The sequence below is a fragment of the Sciurus carolinensis genome, chromosome 1 (assembly GCF_902686445.1).
Source record: "Sciurus carolinensis chromosome 1, mSciCar1.2, whole genome shotgun sequence".
Classification (NCBI taxonomy): domain Eukaryota; kingdom Metazoa; phylum Chordata; class Mammalia; order Rodentia; family Sciuridae; genus Sciurus; species Sciurus carolinensis.
This window is the reverse complement of record NC_062213.1, coordinates 136,031,841-136,051,239: the sequence shown is the minus strand read 5'-3', so window position 1 is coordinate 136,051,239 and position 19,399 is coordinate 136,031,841. Positions and strand designations below refer to the sequence as shown.

The window sequence follows — 19,399 nt, the reverse complement described above, 5'->3', positions numbered from 1 at the left end:
TAGTCATAAGATATAGAGCAGCTTGAATGTATAGAAAACCAGGATCCAATTATATGCAAGGGAAAACAAGAAACTCTCTTTAATATTAAGGAAAAATATAAGTTGAACATTAAGGAATTGAACAACATATTCCACACAAATGATAACTCTAAGAGAACAGGATTGGCTATATTTACATTAGACAAATAGTTCTGAAGTCAAAAACTATAAAAAGAGACAAAGAATGTTGTTATATAATCAAAAGGATTCCATCCATCAAAAAGATGTATATATATATATATATACATGTATATATATATATATATATATATATCCCCAATATCAGCAAACCTAAATATGCAAAGCAAGTATTAGCAGAAATGAAGGGAGAAATGAATAGCAATATAACAATAGAGGTCTTTAATACCACATTCAACAAGGGTATTCAGGCAGAAAAACAATAAAGAATAATTGGATTTGAACACTTTAAGTCAAATAGATATAATAGATATATACAGAACATTTCATCCAAAAGCAATGATAACATTCTTTTCTTTTTTTTTTTCAGAATTTCTAGTTTAATAACTGCTCCTTGCTCAAGTGGAAGGGAATACATTTTTTCATTTTAGCAGACTGTGGAACTGACATCCAGTCTGCAATTAGCCATGCCCATTTATCTTTGCATTCAAAATGATTCTCTACCCCTAGGACCATTGCATTCTCTTATTAATGTTCACTTATTATGTAAAGAACTATGGGGATTTAAATTTTACTGTATTTCCTTTTTGGGATTTAGCATTTTTTAAATTCTAAATCTAGGCACATACAAATGTATTTTAAACAAAACTGTCTCTAAAGCTTTTTCCTTCTTTAAGCCACATCAATGTTCATAGCTGCTCAATTCACAATAGCCAGATTATGGAACCAACCTAGATGCCCTTCAATTGATGAATGGATAAAGAAACTGTGGTATATATATACAATGGAATATTATTCAGTCATAAAGAAGAATGCAATTATGACATTTGCAGGCAAATGGATGAAGTTGGAGAATATCATGCTAAGTGAGATAGGTCATTCTCAAAAAACCAAAAGGCGAATGATCTCACCGATAAGCGGACGATGACACATAATGGGGGATGGCAGGGGGGCAAGAATGGAGGAAGGAGGGACTGCATAGAGGGAAAAGAGGGGTGGGAGAGGTGGGGGGAAGGAAAAATAACAGAATGAATCAAACATCATTACCCTATGTAAATGTATGATTACACAAATGGTACACCTCTACTTCATGTACAACCAGAGAAAGAAGTTGTACCCCATTTGTTTACGATTAAAAAATAAAAAATAAAAAAAAGGTTTTTCCTTCTTTAAGAGTTCCTGTTAATGAATTTCATTCTTGCTGATCACAACTCCAACCTTAGGAATTAATTGAAAAAGTAGATACTCCAGCAAAAAAACCTTCACAATGAAACTTAAAACAGTTCAATTATAGGGAAGAGTACCCCCTCTACCACCCAAGACTGTCTAAATTTCCTGTCTTAGTAACTGGATATGAAATATTGTTTAAATGTTTAAATAACCACAGAGAAGAGAATAAGGATTTATAATTAAATAGTATTTAGGGTTCCATTATGGATAGAAGTCCAATGATCCAAAGTCATATATGTAAAATTAGGAATATGCATTTTTCTACAGAGTATTTGTGGCTTTAATACTCAAAAGGGTTCTGTGACCCCAAAATCTTAAAAACCTTGAAATACTTTACTTCCTGAGTTACTTGGTTGCCATCAATCATTTGTTATAGAACTAAAGAGAATACACATTTGAGTTAGTTATTTGTTCCTATAAAGCTTTAGTAAGAAATTTGTCCAAATAAGCAATTCTATAAAACAACAAAATCAAACTTTCAACCTAAAGTTCAGATGAAAAGTAAAGAGCCAACATGATGAGGAAGGCCTATGTCACATTCAAACTTTAGTCTGTGAAAGAGCAGATGTGGGAGAGCCTAGATTAAAAAATAATACTAATTAAAAATAAAACTATACCAATAGTCATAAAATGTGGCAATTCCACCTCCGACAAGAATGAAATGTTTATGATCAGATGATGTATTTATAAAGGTAGCTGGTGTTCAAGAACATAATACTTTGGATGGTTACAAAAGTTTCTCCTCTTCAGATGAAACCTGCATAAGACTTTAGAGATGACACAATCACTCTGCAGGTATTAGTTGCGAGCAACTACTTGCTGGCTTTTCGTGATCTTGAGTCACAAGTCAGATTCCATTTATTCAACTGATGCCCTTATTCAAATGTCTAAGGGTAGACAGTTGATTTAAGCTTAACCCTCACTTTATTAGTTTGGATTACTGCAAACACATCTAGGGATTAGAGGGAATATCTGGCAAGGTATAACTGTGGAGATGTAAGATGTCAATAATTCTTTGGCACAGTTTCTTCAAGGTCCCTGAAAGTTCACATACAAAAGGTCTGGCAGTGTCTTATAAGCTTAAGTGTTACCATATTTCCGAAGGAGCTCTTGGGACTGTTGCAGCATTTCTTGGGTCACACAGCTAGGACACTGGAACCTGATATGAAGTAGGATGTGTCAGCACTCCAACACATCTGGGAAGGGTCAGGTCTTAATATTCTCAGAGAACTTAGCCGTTCTGTCATTGGCCTCCATAAGCCTTTTGGTTAATGCAGGCAAAGAGATGATCTCATTTTTTTCTTCTTTACACTGGCTCTAAGGATTAGCAAGGTCCTCTTCTTATTCAGGTTCATTCTTATCAGGACCATTGGCTTTGCATTTACAAAACTGACTCTTCTGGTGTTGATGGGTCATTACTGCCAAAGTCTCTTGGACTTCAGCAACAATTCTTTCTGAATTCTGGAGACTGGCATGCTTTTCTTTAAAGAACTCCTTACAAGCATGTCAACGTTTGTTTACTTTCTTCTGTAAGTCTCAATTGTAGTCTTGCAGGTCTGCCTGGTTTTGGCTGAGAAGCAGCTTTAGGGTCAGTCTCTTCATCCCTGGCACTGTCCAACTGCTCAATAGAGTATCCTCCTGTGACCTGCCTTTAAACAGTCACTGGACTCAGGGAGAAACCAGCGACTTTCCTTATTTGGGTGCCAGCACAGCACTGTAACCTTGAACTTGACAACCTGCCAAAAGTTTTTCACATCATAGTTATTCTTTGTGGAGAGTGCATTCCATACACGGATCATGCCATCCCCAATACCAATGGCCAAACAGCCCACATCCACGGGAGAGAAATCCAGGCTATAGGCAAGCCCACCAAGGCAAGGCAGGGTTCAGCATCATTCCAGGATGGCCAGGTTCTAACATTTTACATCTTTATCCATTGATGTGGAAAGAAGCAGCAGTTGTCCCCAGTTTGCCAAGGACATAAATTAAACAAATTCTGGAATGATTCTGCCCTCCTAATGAGGTGCTAAAGAGGGTATATTTCCATCTCCAAGACTGAGATCCTACTACAGCAGGTCAGCTCCAAAACAAGTACACCAGCTGCATTGGCTGATCCCTGGGCCAGTAGAGTGTCAACCACAGGTACTGTCTGACAGCTGAGTCTATACCTGACCCCCTTCTCTTCAGCAAGGGCAGTTTCAAAACCATCACTCCTCAGCCTTAAGAGCAGCTCCAGATTTGAAAGGTCTGATCTTTGCTTCCAGTCACTAAGTAACAGCATTTTGTTACTGAAGGTTGAGCTATAACTTTCCTGTTGGGAATTTCAGGTTGGTTCCTCTGAATTTTCCTCTTGGTTTATAGATAAACAGTCTTCACCAGGCAGGGGACATGAGGCAATGGAGTAGAGTTCATCATCGTGGTCTCGAAGCCTGTGAATAACTTCCCTTTCTTATTGATGTCCATTATAACCACTATGCCTTCCTTGTAGCCAATGGTGACTAAATCTTCATTGAGGTGAACAAATAAGGCAGAAAATTGTCCTGGGTTCTACGAAGAGATGCTGGCTCTCATTTCTGTTAAACCAATAACAGAAAGTTACTCCATTTTCATCCCCAGATATTATGAAATCCTTTACTCTAGGAGACCAATGCAATGCTCATACTGTATGCTGATGGAGTACATGTTCTGTCACAACTGTTTTTGTCTCTATCTCCCAGATTTTCACAGTTCCATTATCAGAGCTGGTGGCACAGAGATTGTATTGACCAGGGTAATGAGAAAAGGTAAAGCCAGAGACTCTTTCAGTATGTCCCTCCAACTCTTCTATGATTCAAAACACCAGAGTCCCAGGGGTTGCACCTGCTCCCCGGCCCACATGCACAAGGAAGACGGAGGTCTGGGCTGAGAGACCCAAGAGCCTCCTGGGCACTGCATCACTGCAGAGGGTGCAGTACCAGTTAGGGGAGGGCTGCAATGTCTGCTCTTCCTGCCCCATAATCACCAGCAGCCAAGGCAGAAGGAAGCAGCTGTAAGGATGGAGAGTTGGCAGCTCCAGAATACATTCTTTTCAAATACACATGGAGTATTCCCCAAGATAGATCATATGTTAAACTACAAGTCTTAACAAACTTAAGAGGACTGAAATTATATCAAATATCTTTTCTGACCACAACAGTATGAAACTAGAACTCAATAACTGAAGGAAAACAGGAAATTAAACACCACAATGCTAAATAACCAATGGTTGAAAAAAATCAAAAGATGTTTTGGTTAGTTTTTGCATTGCTGTGACCAAAATACCTGACAGGAACAAATTAAAGGAGGAAAATTTTATTTGGATGCTCACAGTTTCAGAGTTCTCAATTCACAGAGATGGCAAACTCTATTGATTATTTGCTCTGGGCCCAAGGTGAGACAGTACATCATGAGGGAAGGGCATAGCAAAGGAAAGCCGCCCAGTACAGAGTGAGGTCAGAAAACAGAGAAGGAGGGGAAGGAAGGAGCCCCAGGAAAAACAACCCTTCCAGGGCCCCCCCAGAGACCTAATTCCTCCAGTCATGCCCACCTGCCTACAGTTACCACTCAGTCAGTTCATTCAAACGAGGATGGACTGATTTTATTACAGCTCTCATAAACTAATCATTTTACCTCTGAATATTCCTGTATTTGCAGGAGTTTTGGGGGGACAGCTCATATCAAAACCATAACAAAAGGTAAATATATAGACACACACATACATAATATGAGCGTATGTGTGTGTGTGTGTGTGTGTCTTAAGATGAATAAAAACAGAAACAGAACAGACCAAAACCATAACGAAAGGTAAATATAGATACATACATACATACAATGAGTGTGTGTGTGTGTGTGTGTGTGTGTCTTAAGATGAATAAAAACAGAAATAGAACAGAACAAAACTTGTGGGATATGGCAACAGCAATTCTAAGAACCATAATAAAAAAAGAAAGATCTCAAATAAAGGACCTAACTTCATGCATAAAGGAACTAGAGAAAAAATAATAAATTTAGTTCAAAGTTAAAAGTATAAAAATAGTAAATATTGGAGCAGAAATAGTGAAAAAGAGACTCAAAAAACAATAGATCAATGACCCCAAGATAAACAAAACTGACAAACTTTTAGCTATAGCTAAGAAAATAAGAGAGAAGCCTCAAATAAATAAAACTATACATGAAATATGAGAAATTACAAGTGATATTGCAAAAATACATAAGATCTACATAGGATTACTATAGATAATGAAAGCAACATACTGGATAACTTAGAACAAATGAATAAATTCCTAAAACATACCACCTATTGAGCCTGAATTATTTAAGAAAAATAAAATATCTGAAAAGACCAATAGCAAACAAGGAAATGGAGTCATTAATCAAAGCCTTCTAACAAAGAAAAGTTTAGTAGAAAACTTTGCAAGGCAACGGATGTGTCCCTGATTTTAAAGGTGGTGATGGTTTTGTGACTGAATACTTATTCCAAATTCATCAGGTTGTAGACACTAAATGTACATATCTTTTAACATATCAATTATACCTCAATAAAGTGGTTTTATTTTTTAAAAAAGATTCTATCTAATGGAGGCACACAACTTTATGTCTGCAATTTAACAAATTTAAATACATCAATTTGGAGTAAACATTTGGTTTTAAAGGAAGCTCTCATCATCTGCTTGTTACTTTTGACCTTCATAAGATTGATGATAGGGAAAGGATTAAATAACGATCAACTGAACTCAGGTGGCATATCAGTTTTTTAAAAAATTATAGTCCAGGACCACTGCTAGTGGCAACACCAACAAATTAAAGACAAAAATTGATCAAAACTTAAAGTCAACAAATGGTTAGCATATCTCTTTCACTAAGACATAGTATAACAAAACAAATTTCATATTTCATATTGAAAAGAGATATTTTACATAAAAGACATGTATGAACTATCCCAATTTCAAGAAAAACTTCATTTTAAGGAATAATTTCAAATTTCAAGGTTGGTCAAGTCAGGTATACCAAAGCTATGAGAGTTATATATATTCATTGAAAATAATATTTATGGTTTATTTTTAAGCACTGCTTTAAAATGTGTTATTATAAGTCACTAAAGAAAGAAATGAAGATCTTAGAAGATGGAATGATCTCCCATGTTCTTGGATAGGCAAAATTAATAGTCAAAATGGCCAAACCACCAAAAGTGCTATACAGATTTAATGCAATTCCTATTAAAATTCCAATGATGTTCTTTATATAAATAGTGAAAGCAGTCATGAAATTCATTTGGCAAAATATGAGATCCAGAATAGCCATAGCAATCCTCAGCCAGGAAAGTGAAGCAGGCAACATCACAATACCAGACCTTAAATTATACTACAGAGCTATAGTAACAAAACCAGCATTGTATTGGCATCAAAACAGACATGAAGACCAATGGAACAGATTAAAAGACACAGAGACAAACCCCCATATATACAGTTATCTCATACTAGACAAAGATGCCATAAACATACAGTGGTGAAAAGATAGCCTCTTCAACAAATGGTGCTGACAAAACTAGAAATTCATATGTAGCAAAATGAAATTGAACCCCTCTCACCCTGCACAAAACTCAACTCGAAGTGGATCAGAGACCTAGGCATTAGACCAGAAACCATGCACCTATTAGAAGAAAATGTAGGCTCACACTCCATCATGTGAGCTTAGGAAACAAATTCCTCTACAAGATTCCTAAAGCACAAGAAGTAAAATCAAGAATCAATAAATGGCATGGTATCAAATTAAAAGCTTCTTCAGAGCAAAGGAAACAATCAAGAATGTAAAGAGAGAGACTACATAATAGGAAAAAATCTTTGCTACCTGTACCTTGGATAGAGTGTTAATCTTTAGTTTATATAAAGAACTCAAAAAACACCAAAAAAAAATAAGTAACACAATCAATAATTGGGCAAAGGAACTGAACAGGCACTTCACAGAAGAAGAAATAGAAATGATCAGTAAACATATGCAAAAATGTGCAACATCTCTAGCAATTAGAGAAATGCAAATTAACCTACATTGAGATTCTCACTCCAGTCAGAATGACAATTATCAAGACTACATGTAAACAATAAATGTTAGCAAGAATGTGGGGGAAAAGGTACACTCATACATTGCTAGAATGATGCAAATTGGTGCAACCATTCTGGAAAGCAGTATGGAAAATCCTTAGAAAACTTGGAATGGAACCACCATTTGATTCAGTTATCCCACTCCTTAGCATATACCCAAAGGACTTAAAATCAGCATACTGGAGTGATGCAGCTATATCAATGTTTATAGCAGCTCAATTCACAATAGTTAAGCTATGGAGCCAACCTAGGTTTCCCTCAACAGATGAATGGATAAAGAAAATGTTGTATATATATACACAATGGAGTATTATTCGGCCATAAAAAAGAATGTCTTTGTGAATTTTGACAGTAAATGAATGGAACCAGAGACTATCATGCTAAGTGAAATAAACCAATCCCAAAAACCAAAGGTCAAATGTTCTTTTTGACATGTGAATGCTAATACACAAAGAGGCGGGGAAGGGAATAGAAGTTCAGTGAACTGAACAAAGGGGCATGAAGGAAAGGGAACAAGTTCAGTGGACTGAACAAAGGGGCATGAAGGGAAGGGAGCGGCAGGGGAATAGGAAAAATAGTAGAATGAATCTGACATAACTTTCCTGCATTCATATGAATACACCACCAGTGAAACTCCACATTATGTACCACAATAATAGGATCCTAATAAGATTAATTTGAAATCCTTGTATGTATAATATGTCAAAATACACTCTACTGTCATGCATATCTAAAAAGAAAAAAAAACTAAAACTAAAAAAAACAAAATGTATTATATAAGTAATACATTTATTATGAAAAATGAGGATAATGTAGAAAAGAATAAAGAAGAAAATAATAGTGAACTGTAATACCAATAAACAAAGGAAAAATGCTAAAGAGTTTGGTTCATTTCATTCCAGGTATTTTCTATCCACATATAAAATCAAGATATAAAATCAAATTCTAAATTGTTTTTATAAACAATCTTCAGAAACTTGACTCTGTAATATTCTTGATAGATATAATTTATTACCTATCTTCCTACTAATGAATATGTATGTTATTCAGAATTTTTTAATTTTAAAATGATACTATCATAAATATAGTTGTACTAAATATATAACCTTGTGTATTACCTTAAAACAGATCCATGGGCATGAGATTGCCAAATCAAATATAATTTTAAAAATAACTCATACCATGTATTTTCATCTTGCTTTCCCAAAAGGCTATACCAATTTACCCTTCCACCAGAAAGGAGTGATAATAGCCACCTCATTGCTCAATCACAAATATTTTTTAAAATTACCTTTAATGCCAATTGATTACATAATATCTATACATAAAAACTTATTTAATATTAAAATATTAAATATTATAATATTTAATGTTAAATATTAAATATTTAAAATATTTAATATTACTATATCAAAATAATATAAAATTTATGGTTTTTTAAAACAAAATTATACTAAAGTTTGCCTTTGTTACTATACAAATAAAATAGTAATATTAAAATATAAGCAAGATTTCAGGGCCTGAAGTTGGGGCTCAGTGGTAGAGTGTTCACCTAGCATATGTGAGGCACTGAGTTCAATACTCAGCACCACATATAAATAAATAAATAAATAAATAAAATAAAGGTCCATCAACAACTAAAAAAATTAAAAATATATATATAAGCAAGATTTCAATGAAAAAGATGTTTATAATCAATAGAATTAAAGAATTAATTAAAATCATTTCTACCGTACCTAGTGCAACATCTTGCATATAGCAGGAATTCACAAAAGTTAGATGCATGGTTGTTGAGCAAATTCTAATTCATTCATTAATAAAGATTTAATTCCTAAAATAATAGTGCTTCCATACCAGGGACCTTAGAAACCACTGGTTCTAACCCTTTCTCTGACAAGATATAGACACAGAAGTCCAGAAAAAGATGATAAATTCACAAATTTAACTGTCCATCTTTTCAGAATACTTAAGTCACTAGATTCACTTTCTAAAACTACTAGAACAGTAAAATAGGTGTGTTGTTAGACCCTTCTCAACCAAGTACTACAAAAGTTGGGCATTATGGGGAAAAGAACACATATAGCTGAAATCCTTGTTCATTCATTATTCTCTTAGAAGTTACCATGTTTCTTTAGAAGCTACTAGATTCTCACATGATTCAGCCTCCCTACCTACTACTGATTGATCAGTCTTGATTCCTGAAACTTGTTACCCCAACCCTTGGCAATAGTCAAATAGTTAAGTTTGAGGCATCTCTGTTTCAAATTAGGTCAAGCAAGTCTTTTCTCTGAAATTATTTTAACTATTCCCATGGAGTGAACCCAAAAATATAAAACTTCAATGCCATTGGTTTATATGTGAACCATCACATGGCAGAAATCTGTCTTAAATAAGACAAAAGTGTTGTCAGACCAGTAGCGTACTCAGATAGCTCACACTCAAAACTATAAATTCTTTTGAGGAATTCTTATCTAGGGCTTCAAAAATCTGTAAATATAGTTCCAAAGTAAAAAAAACAAGTGAAAGTCAAAACATCTCTGAACATAAAGAAAACAAGCCACCATGGGTGAGATCCAATAATAAAATATGTAAAAGTAGAGTCACAGAATGTTACTATTGGAGAGTTATTCAACACAGAATATGGACTAAGATTGCTTAAAACTGTTTTTTAATTTAAAGAGATAAAAGATGTATTGTCAGAATTCTCTAGGGGAAACAGACCAATAGGATTTATCTCTATAAATTTCTATGTAAAAGGAGATTTATTATGGAATTGGTGTACATGATTATCAAAGACACAAATTCCCATAATATGCCATCTGCAAACTGAATAGGAAAACTGGTGATGTAATCAGTTTGCATTTGAAAACCTGATAACCAAGTGAACCAACAGTGAAACTCACAGCATGAGGCAAAAGTCCAGACAGCAAATGGACCTCCAATGTCTTAGGGTAGGCAAAGATGAAAGTCTCAGGTTCAGAAGAGAGAGTAAATTCATTCTTCCTCTGCATTTTTGCTCTAAGTTGGTCCTCAACCAATTGAATATCTTCCCACATTGATGAAAGCAGTTTTCTTGACTCAGCTACTGATTGAAGTGCTTCTTCCAGAAACACCCTCCTAAATATACCAGAAATAATGTTTTACCAGCTATCTGGGCATCCTTTAGCCCAGTTAAGTTGACACTTAAATTAATCCTCACAAAGGAAGCTTGAACTATATGAACAAAAGCAAGATTTTATAAAGAACAAAGGAGAATGCCTAAAAAGTAAAAAAAAAAGTTTTTTGCATATAGATAGTGTTTGCCTAGTATGTATGAGGCCCTGGTTTCAATACTCAGCACAATAAAATAAGGAGGGAAGGAAGGAATTTTTATTCAAATAAAATTTCAAAACCTCAATAAATGGATTTAATTGCAGATGAAATAAAAGAAAAAATTATCACCTGAAAGATAAATTAAAAGAAAATATCTGGATAATAATCTCAGGAAGGCAAAGAGACAGAAAACTTGAGGTTAAAAAACAAAATGGGTAATACTAATACACATTTAAATCCTTCCAGAAGGGAATGGAAAAGGAGGATGAACTGATGAGGGGAAAAAAAATTGCTAAATTTGCATAACTGATAAAAGAACCAATCCACTGATTAAAGCCCCTCTGTTCCCCCAAGAAAATGTCACAGACAAAATGAATAAAATGAAAATTACTCCTAATTGCATCACAGTGAAAGGACAGAACAGTAAAGAACAAGAGAAATAAAGATTGCTCTCAAAGTCTGGTGCAGTTGCACTCACCAAATTCCTGCTATTTGGGAGGCTGAGGCAGGAAAATCAAAAGTTTAAGCCCAGCCTCAGTAATTTAGTGAGATCCTGTCTCAAAATAAAAAATAAAAAGGAATGTAGCTCTGAGGTAAAGTGCCCCTGGGTTCAATCCCTAATACCAAAAAAAAAAAAAAAAAAAAAAAAAATGATTGCTCTCAAAAATAACAAGTGGACTGACAGCTAACTTCTCAATAGCATCAATGGAAGCCTGAGGATAGTGTATAATATCTTCATTACACTAAGAGAAAATACTTATTGAACTAGAATTCTAGAATTCTATATCCAGGGAAGATTTTTTTTTCCTCTACCACTGAGATACATCTCCAGCCCTTTTTATTTTTTTAATTTGAGACAGGTCTTGCTAAACTGCCCAGACTGGCCTTGAATTTGCAGTCCTCCTGACCCAGACTTCCAAATAGCTGGGATTACAGGCATGTGCCATCACATCCAGCAGGAAAGATATTTTTAAGAATGATAAAGAAACCGTGACATTTTCAGAAAAATAAGAATTAAGAAAAAAAGACAGCAGCTCAGGAGGCTGAGGCAGGAAGATTGCCAGCTCAGACCACTGTCAGCAACAGCGAGGCACTAAGCATCTCAGGAGACCCTGTCTCCAAATAAAATACAAAATAGGGCTGGGGATGTGGTTCAGTGGTTGAGTGCCCCTGAGTTCAATTCCTGGTACCAAAGAAAAAAGAAAAGAAAAGAAAAAATAAATTATGAAAGATATACTTTATGGAAGAAAAGTGACATAATATTAGGTCTGAGAGATAAAAAGAAGTGCAAAACAAATTTGGGCAAAAATATGAGTAAATATAAATAAACACTGATTGTTTAACACAATAAAAAAATCTTTATTTTTATTAAAATAAAGTTTATATATGCAGAATTAAAACAAATGACTTGGGAAGGTGGGAGTTCAAGCTTTCAGAGATCCTTGTTTAATTACTAAACAATGGTAATTGCACTACCCTAAGACTTTATTAAGGCTAATATGCATGTTCAAATTTCTAGAGTAATAATTGGATAGAAATATAGCATATAACTTCTAAACTATTACAGGGAGAAAAGAAATGGCAAGAGAACTGCTAATGCTAGTTTAAGCATTAGCATAAGCCCAGGCAGTCAGTTCAGCTGAAGTCCCAACACCAGAGAGGTTGCTCCTGCAGATTTTATTTGTATATAGGTCAATTAGGCTCACACAAAGTACATTTTTGTTTTGTGATTGGACACTTTGACCCCTAACCCTGGTAAAATGCCTGTTAAGCATGTGTAATTAAATCATTACAGAAATAGATATCAGAAAAAAAATGGTATTACCAGCCCAAATACATCATCACTATTTCAAAAGCTACTCAAAGCACAAAGCTTATCAATAGTGAGTTCTCTTCATAGATAAATGCCAGTCCTGACTTCTTAGGCTCTCCATATTGGGAGGCTTGTGGTACTGGGCATCATGTTTAGAATACTAAATAATAACACTTCCTATTTAAATAGTATGTTATATACACAGAGTTCTTAAATGACCTCCTATAATCTCCATAAGAATCCTTAAAGGCAAATATTATTTTATATTATAAATGAGGAAATAGAGCTGATACCAATTGAGAGTTTGTACAAAATGAACTACTAGTATGCATAGACTTCAGGTACTGGTCTCCTGGATGTCTACAGAACTCTTTAAAACACTCCTAAATTGCCCCATTACTAAATTTGCTATCTCCTAAAGCTCAACCATAAAATGTTTAATTTTCAAAATACTTATTTTCCTGCACAATAAGTTGTTTCCCTAATTCCTCATCCTAACAAAATTTTAGGTTATATGTTGACATGTGTGTATATATATATTTCAAAGTACGCATATGAATTAATTTCAAGGACATATAAAATACTAATTCCTAATAAATAACAAGGAAGAAGTAATTTAATAAAGTATTCTCCCTCTTAGTTTTCCATTTCTTTCAATTTTTAAAAACTATTCCTCTTATTGTCCATAAGTTTGGTCAACAAAGTAACAACAAAAAGGATTCCTGGCAATTAAGGAATGAATTAAAGTGCAAGCTGAGTTTTCTGTTTATTAATAACATTTTTAATATTTAAGTGAAAAGACACCACTAAAATCAAGAAAATTAATTTGTGTTTAAATTTTAGATGATTTTTCACATTTCAAGTGATATTGGTTTTACTGAAACTTTAGAAATAAATATTTTTAAACATTCACTGATTTAGAAAACCTATCACAATCAAGTAACCTAATATTCTATTCTAAAAATCAGTCATTGGAGGTTAGAGATATAACTCAGTGGTATGGTAGAGCACTTGCTTTGCACATATGATAGCCTGGATTTGATCTCCAGCCCCCAAAAATAAATAAATAAATAAGTATTCATTGGTCTATTTGGAATTTTGAATATTGAATGGATCACTTATGGATGCATAACTTTGTAAAATCATCCTTTGGTCATTTAAAAATATTGGTCCACTGAGTTTTGTAGCTCTTCCAAATGTTAACACATTATATTATACAGTATCAACAACTTTTCTTAATATCACCATCAATTTCATCAGAGATGTGTTTAAGTATTAGAAAGATATCATACTTGCAGTAGAAGAAAAAAATTTCAAAAAACCTAATTTTTAAAAACTCAAATTTTATCATGGCAACAAATACTACTAATAGTTGTTTTCCTCAAAGTGAATTTTTGAGAAAATATCTGCCAAATACCTGAGCTTCAATAACCATAGTTTGTTTGTACAATAGTTCTTTCAGGTAAAAGTGGTACTTTTGAAAAATGTGACTCATTCAGCTTACACTTTTTTGTCCAAATGGTTTTCTTCAAACAATCTTCATATTTTGCTATACAAGAAAAATGCTATTTCATTACAGAGAACATCAAAAAGATGTGTATTCAAAGTTAGAGGCTTAATAAAATTAATTTTTATTGCTTCATCACACCATTATTAATTGAAACATTTTATACTTCCAGTGTTTGGTAGCTAAGAATCCAATGATTATATATAAGTACAGTTGAGGGTCGCTGCTTAGAATCATGCTAAGGTGCCATCTTTTGTATCATCATCAAATGTCAATATACTAAAAAAGGCAAACTTCTGAATATAATCATTAAAATAGTTTTGAACTGTCGGATCCTTTGAGGGGATCTAGGAGAACTTCAGGGTGCTGCAAACTACAATTTGAACTTAGACCAACCTAGATTTACACTTGAGCTTGCAATGGGATCAACTGTCCTTTTAGTCATATAAGAATTGAGGATGTCTGAAAAAAAAGTTTTTAACAATAAAGGCAGGTAGTTATTGAGGCAACTTGCATGGTGTGCTACTGAATACAGACGTTAACAAATTTTGCTTGAGATAATGTTAAGTACAAAATTCTTGATAATTCATTGTACAATAATCAATCAGAGCATTCTCTAAATTGAAACAATGCTCAGTGTTGTATAAAAAACAACAGAAAGTCAATCAACATAATCACTCGTGTCCAGGATCCTCACTAGATCACAAGCACCTTGAGAAGGTAACGACCATAACTAAATCAATGCTATATAACCCTGGATGGCAAAGCATCTGACACATTTTAAGTGTTCATTAAGTTTAATGAATGAATGAACTGATTAATAAAAATGAAGAGAATATTCTCAAATTCAGGGTATGATTATTGGCAGCAAATAGGATGATGTTTCAAAGATGATGATATAACAGAAGAAGGGAAGAAAAAAGTCAATAAAGGCAATTCTGAAGGAGCATTTACATGGAAACTAAGCTACCAATTCACTGTGTTCTTCAGTTTCAAGTTTTTGTAACAGCTAATTCCAGCTTTATCTCTACAGGAATTAACTATGACATCTAAGAATGACTGTACTGGAGCATAAACAGGTGTGCGCAGTAGTGTTGTCTCAATCTCTGAATCAGTGAATCATATCCACAGGTGAGTTGTACTGTTCCCTTCTTTAGATTCCATATTACATAGAATGTCATTTACTTTTAATTCATCTTCATTTGTCTCTTTGAAAGGCAGTATAACTATGTAAAAACTGATTTGCTATTGCCTCAACACTTGTACCCTTCCCAGCTTACATCTTTCCACCCAGAAAAATATCTTTCGGGAAGAAGAGGTACTAGCAAAAGAATTCTAAAAATCAGTTTTAATAAAGATCACTTAAAGAAATTTCATTAGAGATTAAATTTCTAGAATTTTGTGACAATATGATTTTTATGCTTATTCAATTTCAGATACAACTTAATAATGACTTCTTGAGGTTTTTGGTCTCAAAATTATAAAAAATGAATAATTAAATTCTGAAGGACTTGTAATTATTCAAGGCAGACCAGCCAAAGAAAATTCCATTATTCAGCCTAAAATTGAAACAAAATAGAAATTCTTTTGACTCATACAAAATCAAACATAGCAATTCACATTCTTTTGAAGCTTCCACTGACAACTACTATTCATAATAAAAAGAAACTACTTTCAAAATAATTTTTAAGATTAATATCCACTTATAATCCTTTTGAAAAGTGCTATATTTCACACCTTTAACAAAAACATAGACTTTGAAACTGAAGGACCTGAGTTTTCAATACTGAAGTTGTCCTTTTCTGAAAGTGTAATCTACAGCAAATTAATTTCTCCACTCTCTAAGAAATGGCCTGCTGCCATATCTTTTCTGATTCCCTTATAATATAGAAAATATTCCCCAACTTTTGACTTCCTGCTACTGTGTTTGTAACTCTCTTACCGAACTTTTTTATTTGTGATTTAATCTTTTTATACTCTGATCTATTCTGTAACAATGAGTCTTCCAAGTTCTTTGGAGGCAATGCCTGTGTTTTCCTTATTTCTGTTCTTGCTAAAGAGCAGAGCACTGGGCCTGGCACATAGAAAGCCACATGAGCTAAAAGAAACAAGATAAAGCAAGGAATAAACATTTACTGAGGGTCTACTGTACACTAGCACTTATAATAGGTGCTTTCACAAATGATATTTAACTCAGTATATACTCAATAACACAATATTCTCTTTTTTTCTTTTTTTTTTTTAATTGTAAACAAACGGGATACATGTTGTTTCTCTGTTTGTACATGGAGTAAAGGCATACCATTTGTGTAATCATAAATTTACATAGGGTAATGTTGTTTGATTCATTCTGTTATTTTTTCCCTTCCCCCAACACCTCCCATCCCTCTTTTCCCTCTATACAGTCCTTCCTTCCTCCATTCTTGCCCCCCTCCCTAACCCTAACTCTAACTGTAACACTAACCCCTCCCACCCCCCATTATGTGTCATCCACTTATCAGCAAGATCATCCGTCCTTTGTTTTTTTGAGATTGGCTTATCTCACTTAGCATGATATTCTCCAATTTCATCCATTTGCCTGCAAATGCCATAATTTTATCATTCTTTATGGCAGAGTAATATTCCATTGTGTGTGTATATATATATATATATATATATATATATATATACCACAGTTTCTTTATCCATTCATCAATTGAAGGACATCTAGGTTGGTTCCACAATCTGGCTATTGTGAATTGAGCAGCTAGAAACATCGATGTGGCTGTATCTCTGTAGTATGCTGATTTTAAGTCCTTTGGGTATAGGCCAAGGAGTGGGATTGCTGGGTCAAATGGTGGCTCCATTCCAAGTTTTCTAAGGAGTCTCCACACTGCTTTCCAGAGTGGCTGCACTAATTTGCAGCCCCACCAGCAATATATGAGTGTACCTTTCTCCCCACATCCTTGCCAACACCTGTTGTTGCTTGTATTCTTGATAATCGCCATTCTAATTAGGGTGAGATGGAATCTTAGGGTGGTTTTGATTTGAATTTCTCTTATTACTAGAGATGTTGAACATTTTTCCATATGTTTGTTGATTGCTTGTACATCTTCTTCTGTGAAGTGTCTATTCATTTCCTTAGCCCATTTGTCAATTGGATTATTTGCCTTCTTGGTGTAGAGTTTTTTGAGTTCTTTATAGATTCTGGAGATTAGTGCTCTATCTGATGTATGATTGGCAAAGATTTTCTCCCACTCTGTAGGCTCTTTCTTCGCATTGCTGATAGTTTCCTTTGCTGAGAGAAAGCTTTTTAGTTTGAATCTATCCCAGTTGTTGATTCTTGCTTTTATTTCTTGTGCTATGGGAGTCCTGTTGAGGAAGTCTGGTCCTAAGCCGACATGTTGAAGCTCGTCCCAGAGTTTTTGATACGATGTTTCTTTGTTCTCATTTACCTCTAAGAATTTTTTAATTTCCTTCCTAATATCTTCTGTTATCCATTCATCATATAATAATAGCATATTGTTTAATCTCCAGGTGTTGGAGTAATTTCTGTTTTTTACTCTTTCATTTATTTCTAATTTCAATCCATTATGATCTGATAGAATACAAGGTAGTGTCTCTATCTTCTTGTATTTGCTAACATTAGCTTTGTGGCATAATATGTGGTCTATTTTAGAGAAGGATCCATGTACTGCTGAGAAGAAAGTGTATTCGCTCTTGGTTTGGTGGTATATTCTATAAATGTCTGTTAAGTCTAAATTATTGATTGTGTTATTGAGTTCTATGGTTTCTTTGTTCAATTTTTGTTTGGAAGATCTGTTCAGTGGTGAGAGAGGCGTGTTAAAATCACCTAGTATTATTGTCAATAACATAATATTCTTTCTCAACAAGTATTACTATCTTTGTTTTCCAATTAAGGAAACTGAGGTTGAGAGAGGTTAAACTTAGAGGAAAATACTCTCTTCCCTCCACAGTGTTTACAATCTAACTTGGAGATGTACTATGTATATTGATAACAAAACAATGCAGTGGGTTTGTAATATAATGTTTCAAATAAGTTCTAAGGAAAGATTAGTTCTATTGGGGATGATTTGGGATGATTTTACAGATAAGGCCAAACCTAGATACTATCAATAGATAGAGAACATTCCAAAAATCTTATAGAAACATTCTGACAGGCAGTTCTTCTCTAGTCTTAGGCAGGTTCAGGGACTTGTCATTCCCCAGCTAAACACTGGAAGGCTAAATAAATTTTTACAAAATAAACCAATGAAAACAGAATTTAATTAGCAAAAACAAGCTTTGTATTTGCAACATAATGTTTAATAATAGTGTATAACATTTATTGAAGGCTTATTAGATATAAGAAGTCTTGTGTGAAGTGCTTTCCATAGGTTGTCTCATTTAGTCCTTCCAACATCCCACAATTATTCTGATATCACAGAAAAGAAACGAGACTTGAAAAAAATGTCATACAACTCTTACAAAAAAAATCACATTTCTGTTTAAATGACTGAAGCAAGAGTTGGGCTTAGATTCATCCTATTCCAGAGCAAGCTCACAATGCTATATATACAACTATTTCAAACCAAGTAACATTTGTGTTCACTCCCATAAAAAAATCTTAACTGAAGCATACGGACTTCTCAAGTTACAGAAGGATCTAAAACATCCAATGCTATTTGAAAATTGAATAAACAAGTAACTGTCACAGAGGGTATAAAAAAAATTTCTCCCCTTGACCTATAGTTGTTCTCAACCACCGGGCTTATATTACTCCCAGCTAAAGAAAGAATATAAACCCTTAGTTTACTGTCACTCCCACTTCAGCATTTTTTAATACAAACCTTTTTCATGTGCTCTGTGTTCAGCTTTTTGAGTTCATTTCCTCAACCCTCCAGAGACTGCCTTTCTGTAAACAGATCCAAGGACTGATTTGTCTAATACTATTTGATGGTAATGATGATGGCAATGATATCCACCCACCACTAAGAGAAGTACTGCACAAACAATCTAAAAGAATGGCACAATCCAATGAATGCTTAATGCCTTAGCTGTTTTAGAAAGTATGATGAATAGGTTCAGCATAATCCCTACTGCCACTTAACAACTAAATCTTTAGGAGGAATAAAATGAGGAAGTTCACTAAGAAATTTTTGAATTTTACTCTATTAAGTCATGCAAATATGTTGATCTTGATTCAAACTTCTGAGCTAAGCAGACACATAAATACCACCCTTACATTTCCATAAGGCCTACTAT

The 19,399-nt window shown here is 34.1% G+C and overlaps 1 pseudogene; it reads right to left on the bottom strand.

Moving 5' to 3' along the window:
- Nucleotides 1-3,029: 3,029 nt before the first annotated feature.
- LOC124959799 (gem-associated protein 5-like) lies at nucleotides 3,030-4,402 on the bottom strand (annotated as a pseudogene).
- Between the last annotated feature and the right edge of the window lie 14,997 nt (nucleotides 4,403-19,399).